This window comes from Lactuca virosa, chromosome 4 (assembly GCF_052849685.1).
Source record: "Lactuca virosa cultivar CGN04683 chromosome 4, Lactuca_virosa_CGN04683_v6, whole genome shotgun sequence".
Taxonomy (NCBI): Eukaryota; Viridiplantae; Streptophyta; class Magnoliopsida; order Asterales; family Asteraceae; genus Lactuca; species Lactuca virosa.
In genome coordinates this window covers 228,465,333-228,476,527 of record NC_136429.1, presented here as the reverse complement: position 1 = coordinate 228,476,527, position 11,195 = coordinate 228,465,333, and the positions used below count along the sequence as shown (strand labels likewise).

The window sequence follows — 11,195 nt, the reverse complement described above, 5'->3', positions numbered from 1 at the left end:
AAAAGGTTTTAAAATATACCCTATACATATATATAAGAGTTATAATATTATATGTATAACATAAATTCAGTCGGATCAAGAGTAGGCATCATTCACGAAGCCACACTATAAGAGAGATATAAGGAAACAACCTATAAAATGACCGTTTAATGGAGGTCTTTTTCACCCACCGTTACGTTTGTGTGGTAGAGCGTTGTTAGTCAAAAGGGTTTGATAGGACACTAATTACACTAAAAGTATAATGTATAAGTACTAGAACATTCTACAAGTTCCCACTATAGTTATTTTAGGAAAAATGTGAAATTGTATGTTAATCCATGAAAACGAACATTGTTTCTTTGTGATTCGTTAGTAGAGAGTGCATGGTTAATCGCCACACTAATATGGGACTACAAATATGAAATGATGGTACAAACTCAATATTTATGATTGTTGATGGAGTGTGTTTGGTTAACCGACACATCAATGTTAGATCATAAATGACCTCGAGGGTGTCACGCGGGTTTGCATGGTTATTCACATCTTGTTCGTGATTCTTGGCATCCTAGTCACAAATCAAAGAGTATAATTTGATATTAAACATGGCATTGAATTGTTCAATGAGTTTCGAAAGGTCTAGAAATTTCATAATATATTAAAATTGGTAAAGTGCTTTAGCTACCTAAAATAAATTCTCAATTAGATTATGACATCCTTCTTCTTACTTTCAAATTGTGTTATTGATCCTAGCCTTATATAGTAATTTGGGTTAAAATATTAAGGATTGAATTTGGGTTAAAATATTAAGGATTGAATCAACTAATTAAAACTTTATATATTATTTTAGATGTCTGGAAATGGTGATCTTCCTTCTCCTCCTCCTCCTCCTCCACCAACTCACAACTTCACTCTATTGTATGTTCTATCAAAAGAGAATCTTACTGGTCCAAACTATATGGACTGGATGCGGAATCTGAAGACGACACTATGCTACGAAAACAAAGAGTATGTGCTCGAGAATCCACTTCCTAAAATTGATAAAGCAACTACCAATCATGAGGAACTTGCTGATTACAACCAACACGTTGACAACGCCACTAAGGTCGCTTGCATTATGATTACAACCATGGAACCCAATCTTCAAAAGTCCTATAAGGACTACTGGCCATACGAAATGAACATGGATATTGCTCAAATGTTCCACAAGAAATCAAGGCAAGAGCATGTTGGATTAAGGTGTCTAATATCATAACTAAATTGGTATGACTTGTAACTAGAAACAAAATCCTTTTTGAGTTGCCCTCATAACCAATAACCGAATAAAATGACATTTGGTGAAAGAGGTTGATTTATTGATTCATTATATGATTAACAAATTGTAATAAATGATTTTTTTAATATATTATATGACTAATATATTAATTTGAAATAGTATTATTAATTAAGAATTAATTAGAAATTAATTTGAATTAATTTTGGGATTAACTGGATTAACTAAAGGTCCAAGGACGTAAACTGAAATTATTCCAAAGTTAAACAAGAGAAGGATTCTAGAACCCTCTTGGGATGGCCAGTTTTGGCATGCCCATTTTGGGTTTCTGGAATGTTCCTTTTAGAAAATTAAGGGATTAAATAATTACCTAATTTGAGATGTTATTATTATATTCAAATTAGGGTTTTCTAGGGATCTTTAAGCTACAATAATTAGGACCCTTAGGCTCTATATTTTCATCCACTTGATACGTCAAGTAAGAGCCATAATTTTGCCTCCCCTCTCCTTTCTCGACTTGTCTTCTAGTTGCTAGGTTTTCGGTACAAACCATTAGAGGCACTAAAATTTTGGTGCTAGAATTTCGGGATCTTCTGCCTAATCTGATTTATGTGGTTTTATTTGTGAATTATCTGTTTTGTTTTCTACCAAAATCCGATTTTGCTTGTCAAAGAGGATTAAAATGGAAACCCCTAAATATTAGGAGATAATCTTAGACAAGATAATGATTAAATATAAGATTAGTTAATATTATCCTAATGGATCTAATAATTAGTTTAACTATAAGACTAATTAAAATATAAATATAAATCCATGATAGCTTTAAATTGATTAATTAATTAATTGTTTAATTAAGATAAGTAATATTTAAACCTTGTATTTTATAAAAGTTTTAAAAATACACCTTAGATATATTATTAAAAGTTTAATTATTATATATATAAGAAAAGTCAGTCGAATCAACAGTATGTCTCATTCACGAAACCATGCTAAAAAGAGGGTATTATGAAACGACCTATAAAATGACCATTGAATGGGTGTCCTTCTCTCCCACTGCTCTCCTGTGTAGTGGAGGGTCATTAGCCGAACGTGTTTGATATGACATAATCTCATTAAATAATGATATAAAGTAATAGAAGCATTTTAAAATCCCACTCTAGTTACTTTAGGAAAAAATGTGAAATGTATGCTAATCCATGAATACGCACAACATTCGCTATAAGTCGTTAGTGGACTGTGCGTGGCTAACCCACACAATAATTTGCGACTAGAAAGTTCATATGATGACACAACTCGAAAATTATCATTATTGATGGAGCGTGTGTCGTTTACCGGCACATCAATTTGAGATGATAAATGGCATCGAGGTTGTCGAGCGAATTTGCATGGTTATTCACAAGTTCTTTGTGATCCTTGGTATCCCAGTCACAAATTAAAGAGCATAATTAATGTGAACAGAATTACCTACCAGTTTGAAATTTGTAGACCTAACTAAACTTATCTACTAATGCACATATAGGCAGTGTACCTAGTCAGTTTATAATTAGAAAAGTAAGTCAGGTATCGAACTCAGGAAACGGTATTTAGCTTATAAAATAACTATTAAAAATTAATGTAAAACAATAACTAAATGGGGGGTTTTATCTGATTTTGCAAGTTCAGATTAACTTAACTACTTAATTAACTCAAAACTAAACAAACACCTAACTAGACACAATTGTAATCAAGAGAATGAAGACACTTCTGTTTAGCTTTAAATTCCCCTTTTTTTCCTATGGTTAGTTTCAACACATGGATTAATTCGGTTAGTTACCAATATAAATATTATTAAGAATCTTGATCCGATCTCCTATTGTTTTTACCAATTCATGAACTACTATGCAATCATCATACCCAAGTGGACATAGGATTGATTAATTAAGATTATTGGGCTATGCAAAATATATCTAAGATTAATTATCCATGATCAAGACAAATAACTAAACAAAATTATGATCAAATTATGTTCTCTGGCACAGTTAAAGTTGTTACGTTTATTACCTATTCTACGATTTGGCTAATCACTAGCTCTAGTAATTTAATGATCTTAAACAACTAGGTAGACAAGTTCATGCAATTAAAGTGATAATTCAACTACACATAAATTAAATCTAAGCAACAAAGATTAAAATTTTAACATGATAGGTGTTGATAAATCAAATACAAGGTAAGCAACTTTATAGATCCATAAAAAGTAGAAACTAACATATAGTATTAGGGTTCATCTACACTAAACGAAAGCCTAATGATTTAGCTCATCATTGCAGAAGATAAACACATAAAAACATAAGAATTTAGACTAGACATGATCAATCTAATGCAAAACAAATTTATTGTGTGAATTCTTGCTACAATCTTCAAAAGTCATAATCTCCAATCTTCTACTCCTTCCAAGGGTTGATTTTCGCAACTTTTCTGTCCCAAAAGTGGTCTCAAAAACCTCAAATCCCCGAAAGTCAATATACTGTCCAATATATAGTTTCCTTAAAATCAGTCCTCTCATCGTGACCATAAGGGTGTCACGAAATGAGCTCAATATTTATCCGTATTTGACAAGGAAACTTGCTTTTCTTTGTGCATGAATCTTCTAGGACATGTGTCATGGCGTGTAAGAGTGTTGGTTACGTCGTGAGCTTCTTTTGTAGATATGGGATTGAGATTCTTCCATTGGCCATGCCGTGGAAATCTTAATGCAACGTTGTGGGAGTTATTTTTGCATGATTTTACTCCTTTAAGCTCCTAGCTTCAACTACAGTCCTCCAAGCATCCAATTTTTGTTGTTTTCAGCCCTTTTTCTTGAAAAATGTTTTTTTCTGCTGCAAAATACAATTTAACTTACTAAGTACCAAATATCTTTGCATTTTACCTAAAGATAGCTTAAATGTGCTAAAATAATGCCTAAAAATGTATATAAATATGACAATATCAAAATACCCCATACTTGCCTTTTGCTTGCCCTCAAGCAAAACTTGTTCTAATAAATCACACATAACCATGCCTACCAATATCACACAAAACAATCTGAATTGAACCCACTGATTACGTTTCACCCTTATGCATGTATTTGTGTCTAAATCCAAATTACTTCTCAAGCCCTAAATACTCATGATGCTCATAAACACTTCCACTTATTTTGAATGACATTCATTTTATGCATCCCTTCAATCCATCCGTAGAAAATTTTCTTAACCTCTAGGTTATTTTTAGTTAAGCTCCTAAGCATACATATGGTAAAATAACCTAGAAATAAGAATTACAATAAATAACTACTTGACAATTTGCCTTATTCTTTACTTTCATCCACTTGAATCTTCAATATTTGGAACATTTTGAACTTTTTTTCATATTTCTTGATCTTTATACTTTGTAATATTCTGTTCACTCAAACTTTGCAACTTTTCTTTTCTTTTCTACTTTTTACTGTTTTTCCTTTTTTCAAAAATGACTTTTTCCACTAAAAAACTAAAAATCCTAAAAAATAAAAACAAATGCTTAAGCAAGGGAACTTAAATTCAACCCTTATAGATTAGAGGTATTAGTCTAAAATGCAATGACTACATAAGCTTTCCTGGATACATTTCTAATACACTACGCTAAACATATTATGTCCCTCAAACTACACACAGTTACATTTTGTCTCACGGTTTCACTAGGACTGGGAAACCACAAACACACTATAACATATCGGCTCAACTAAATCTTAGGGTACTCATCGAATCATCCACATAATACTAGCAAACTAGCCCAAGTGCAATAATATCAAAATTTTAAAATGACTATATTTATTAGACTTTTTTTGCAAGCCTATTTACATTTTTTAAAATTTCTAGAATTTTTACTTTTATGTTTGAAAACCCTTTTTCGACCCCTACCCCACACTTAGCTCATACAATGCCCTCATTGTATGCTTAAAACAATTAGAAGAACATATAAAGCAATAAAAGGTAGAAAATGAACAGAATCCCATTGGGTAGTAGTAGCGAGATCGAATATGATTGTAGTGGGAAAGCTTTAAACATCTCAAATATTTTGCTGGAACTAGACTCCTGTTGGTGCTTGTGAATGTGTCGAATAAAATATGAACCATAGACTATCATGCTCGAAAAGTGTGGTGCAAGAAACTTCACAAAGTAATGCACGGTACTTCGGTCACAATGTGGGAAAGCATACGCCACGTCGTAAAGTCGAATGACAGTACAGAAGATCACAATTATCCGAAGCATCATGACATGGCAATATAGAAGTCACGACGTGAGTATAGATTCTTCAACTCGGAATCGTGGTGTAAAGACTCTTCCCGACAAAGATATGGTCACGTTGTGAGAACTGGGTGGTCGCAAAATACAGTTCTGAAAAATGATCTGATGTTGTAAACTTCAATTTTAGCTCTTAACTGCTTAAGACCCATTTTAAGACCTCTATTTTTCTCAAACTTTTCTCAACTCTTTTCTTCCTCAGTCGAATGTCACCCCACGCTTATCAAAAACTATGGTCTTCGATTTTTAACTCTAAACTTCTCATGGCTTTTTTTTCTCGTTCAATCTCCTCAGCTGTTTTGACTTACTTTGGTACCGCAACAAGAGATCAAGAACTAAAGGAACACATCATCATTTTGTTAAACAAAAACAAAATTTATAAAAGAAAACATAAAAATTAAAATTAAAATTAAAACAAAATGCAAACTCAAATAAAACGTCGGGTTGCCTCCGAATAAGCACTTTTTTATGACGTCGTGAGCCGGACTCCTTCCATTCTACGTTGCATCAGGTGCAAGTCTAACCTCGTTGTTCTTCATCATTTTGAGTTTCTTCTTTTTGTAAGCTACCAACTTTCTCATATATGCATGTTTAGAGTTTTCTTTCTTCAATAGGGTATCATTTTCTTCATGCTTGCGTTTGAGTTTGACACCAATCCCTACTTCTTTATCCATCGTCTTATCTCCCTCTGGGTTTATTCTATCAAAATTTAACTTTATGCTCTCTTCTTCTTTTTATTCACTTGTCCCCATGACTTGATTTCGAGGTCCCGTAAAAGCAAACACCTCAAAACCAAATGGATTTGATACTCGAGGTTTTGAATGATTCACTTCTTCTCCTGATTGCTCTTTTTGCATAGGTTCCTCCCATTCTAACCATTCTTCTTTCCTAAAGTCTCTAAGTTCATTATGCTCCAGGAACTTTGCATTTTCTTGCTTCACAAGATTTTGCTTGGCTCGAGATGGATAAGGAAGAGGTGGTTGGTATGGCTTAACCCAAGACAAATCGTAATCCTCTTTTAGTGTCCACGATGTGGAAATATTGCCTCCACGTTGTGGCTCCTGGGCAACATCACAATTCATTTCTCCCTTCCTTTTTCTTTGGGTGACTGTTCAAACTACTTAGCCATTCCATCAAAGAAAACTGAAATTTCCTGTTGCACATTGAAATCATGTTGAGGGCAATTCCGTAAAAATCTCTTGTGGCGCTCCCAAGCATCGTATAGAGACTCCCCATCCAATTGTTGGAAATTTTGTATATTTCTATTGAGTTTTGCAACTTTGGAAGGAGGGGTGAACTGTTGTACGAATTCAATATTGAAATCTGCCCAAGTTGTGATTGCTCAAAAGGAAAGTGTTTTTAACCATTCATTTGCTTCACCCTTGAGTGTGACCGGTAAAAGTCGTAGCATCACCGCATCTTTAGTCACGTTTGGAGCATTAAAATAATTTAAAATCTCCACCACCTATTCTATGTACTCATAGGCGTCCTCCTGGTCCTTCCCAAAAATGGTATATCCTTTAGCATACTAAGAATGTGTCATTGGAGCTCAACCTTTGTTACGTTTGGGATTTTTGGTTGAACAAGACCTGGCCCGTTGTCATTCTGCATCCGCCAATTATATTCTTCAACTGTCCTGGTCGTGATGTCCCCCATATTTCCTACTAAAACAAAACTAGAAAAACACGCATAATATGTACAAAAACTAAAGAAACGAAAAACTGAAAAACACAGTCTTCATGTTGTGGCAGTGAGACCTTCATGTCATGAATTTTGCTAAAACAGAAAAACAATAGTAAGTAGAAAATTAACTTTTTGCGGTTTTTTACCCCACAAATAGGATCGATTAACCTAAAGCAATTAAATTAAAAAATGAAATAAGTTGTTCCCCGGTAACGACGCCAAAAATTTGATGTGCACAGAATTACCTACCAGTTTTAACTTTATAAACCTAAATAAACTTATCACTAATGTACTTATAGGTAGTGTACCTAGCCAGTTTATAATTTAGAAAAGCAAGTCGGGTATCGAACTCAGGAAACGTTATTTAGCTAATAAAATAACTACTCAAAATTAATATAAAACAATAACTAAATGGGGTTTTACCTAATTTTGCAAGTTCCGATTTACTTAACTACTTAATTAACTCAAAACTAAGCAAAAAACTAACTAGAGACAATTGTAATCAAGAGAATGAGGAGATTTTCGTTTAACTTTGAATCTCCCTTTTTCCAATGGTTAGTTTCAAGACGTCGATTAGTTCAGTTGGTTACCAATATAAATATTACTAACAATCTTGATCCGATCACTAATGTTTTCACCAATTCATGAACTACTATGCAATAATCATACAGAAGTGGACACAGAATTCATTATTTAAGATTATTAGGCTATGTAAGATTTATCTAACATTAATTATCTATGCTCAAGACAAATTACCAAACACAATTATCATCAAATTATTTTCTCTAACACAATTAAAGTTGTTACGTTTATTACCTATTCTAGGATTTGGCTAATCACTAGCTCTAGCAATTTAATGATCATAAACAACTACGTAGACAAGTTCAGGCAACTAAAGTGATCATTCAACTACACATGACTTGAATCTAAGCAAAAAATATTAAAACTTTTAACATGCTAGGTATTGATAAATCAAACACAAGCTAAACAAATTTCATAGATCCATGAAAAGTAGAAACTAACACATAGTATTAGAGTTCATCTACACTAAATGAAAGCCTAATGATTTAGTTCATCATTGCAGAAAATAAATACATAAAAACATAAGAATTTAAACTAGACATGATCAGTCTAATGAAAACCGAATGTATTGTGTGAATTCTTGCTACACTATTCAAAACTCTTAGACTACAATCTTCTTCTCCTTCCAATGGTTGATTTTTGCAGCTTTTCTATCCCAAAAATCATCTCAAAAACCTCAGATCCCCCAAACTCGATATAATGTCTGATATATATATATATATATATATATATATATATATATATATATATATATTACTTAAAATCAGTCCTCACGCCGTAACCATAAGCGTGTCACGGCGTGAGCTCGATAACTATCAATATTCGACAAAGAAACTTGCTTTTCTCAGTGCAGGAATCTTCTAGGACATGTGGCACGACGTGAAAGCGTGTTGGTCACGTCGTGAACTTCTTTTTCACATATGGGATCGAGATTCGTCCATTGGACACGCCGTGGAAATCTTAATGCCACGTCATGGGAGTTATTTTTGCATAAGTTTTCTCCTTTAAGCTCCTAGCTTAGCTCCAGTCCTCCAAGTATCTAACTTTTGTCGTTTTCAGTCCTTTTTCTTCCAGAATTTCCTTAATAAGTACCAAATATCTTTGCATTTTACCAAAGTATAGCTTAAATGTATTAAAATAATGCCTAAAAATGTATATAAATATGGAAATATCTATAATCCAAGATTAAACATGCCAGTGATATGATTTAATGAATCTCAAAGGATCTTGGAATTTAATAAGATTGAAATTGCCATATCGTTTTACCTACCTTGATAAATTTGAAATTCGATTACGACACCCCTCTTCTTAATTGTGAATTGTATTTTAGATCCTTGCCTTGAATATTTTATTGGGTTAAAATATTAAGGATTTATATCCACTAACTAAAAATATCTCTCTTATAATAGATTTCTCTAAATGGTGATGTTCCTTCTTCTCAAAGCTCCACTCGAAATTCTAACTTCACTCTTTTGTTGATTTTGTCAAAAAAGAAGCTCACTTGTCCAAACTATATGAACTGGATGAGAAATATGAAGATGAATCTTTGATACGAGAACAAATAGTATGTTATCGAGAAGACCTTGTTGAAATCGATGGATCAACTTCCATTCCTAAAGAAATTGTTGCGTTCAACAAACATCATGACGATGCCATTAAGGTTGCCAGCATCATGGTTGCTACCATGGCACTTGAGCTCCAAAAGTTCTACAAGGACTACCGGCCATATAAAATGTGCCTTGATCTTGCTGAAAAGTTTCACAAGAAAGCGAGATGAGAAGGTTGTGAAGTGGTCAAGTCTCTCATGGCATGCGAGTTAAAGGAATGAGACTCTGTTTGCACTCATTTGTAAAGAATGTAGAGATATACGGAGCAGTTGGAAAAGTTCAATGTGTCGTTTGACCTAGAGTTGGTGATTGGCATGGTCCTTAACTCTTTGCCTCCTAGTTATGATTCGTTTATATTGACTTATCATTTGAACAACATGAAGACAACATAGACCCAACTCCATAACTTGTTGCAGACTGCTGAATCGGGGATGACGAAAAATCATGCCCCTTCTGCGATAAGTGCTCATGTTCTGTCCATTGGTCAAAACACAAGAAAGCTTCCTCACAATTGAACTGGAAAGGCAAGGCCCATGCTAGAGCATTTGGTAGCAGTTCAAAGGCAAAGCCTAACTTCGATGTTCATGTTGTGAGTGATCCAAAGGAGGCCACTTTCTTTCATTGTGGCGAGAAAGGGCATTAGATAAGAAGTTTCCCAAAGTACGTTCAAGAGTTGAAAGAGGGGAAAATCACTCCATATGGCTCCTCATCAGGTACATACATTATTCATAGCAAAAACACACAACTTTCTCATTCTTAGGTCCTTTATACAAGATGTGGTTTTCGTATTTGCTATAATATGCAGGGTCTAATAGAAAGTAAGGAAGTGGAGCATGAGAAGCTTAACTTGGTTATGGGCAATAAGCGCTCTTCACCTGTTACCAAGATTGGGACGTATGGGCTTGTTCTTGATAGTGGTGTTAGGATAGATTTGATTAATTGTTGTTATTCGTCAGAAATGACAAGAAACATTATTTAATTACATGCATTGTTCATACAAGGTTTTAGATATTCATTTGATATTGATGATGGTTCAATTTTGGTTTATAGAAATGGTGTTTTCATATTCAAATATTTACTTTGTATTGGACTGTATGAAACTGTGACATGTGTTGATAACTTAGGCAATAGTGTATCTCATATTGATTCGTCTAATGGTGTAGACAAATCATGCTTATGGCATTGTCGTCTTGGCCACTTTAACAAGAAACACATCACCCAACTCCAAAAGGATGGAGTGTTGGAATTATTTGAAGTAAGGTCAGATGATGAATGCAAGTACTATCTTCTAGACAAGATGAAAAAATCACCTTTCATTGGAACATGTGAGGGATGATTGGACCTTATCCATACATCTGCCATAAGGGATGCAAATTCATATTATGTGACTTTTACGGATGATTATAGCAGATATGGGTATATCTACTTAATCAAACATAAATTGGAAACTTTTGAAAGGTTCAAAGATTTTAAGCGTGAGGACAAGAATCAATTGGGCATGAAGATAAAGATGATTCGATCAGACAGATGTAGAGGGTATCTTAGTATCGAGTTCCATGACTTTCTCAAGGAATGTGGAAATGTTTCACAATTGGCTCCTCCCAGAACACCACATCTTAATGGTGTGGCTGAGAGGCGTAATCGAAACCTACTTGATTTGATTTGTTCCATGACGATTCGAGCTTCTCTTCCAATCTCTTTCTGGGGGTATGCCTTAAAAACAGTTGCTCATATCCGAAATCTTGTTCCCACAAAGAAGGTTTCCTAAACACTACCCTC

General features: G+C 33.9%; 1 non-coding gene across 1 annotated transcript; it reads left to right on the top strand.

The window, feature by feature from the left end:
* Window positions 1-6,710: 6,710 nt before the first annotated feature.
* Window positions 6,711-6,817, top strand: LOC145110308 (small nucleolar RNA R71). The gene has a single exon (XR_013709691.1). It is a non-coding gene; the product is annotated as a small nucleolar RNA R71 (small nucleolar RNA).
* Window positions 6,818-11,195: the final 4,378 nt, after the last annotated feature.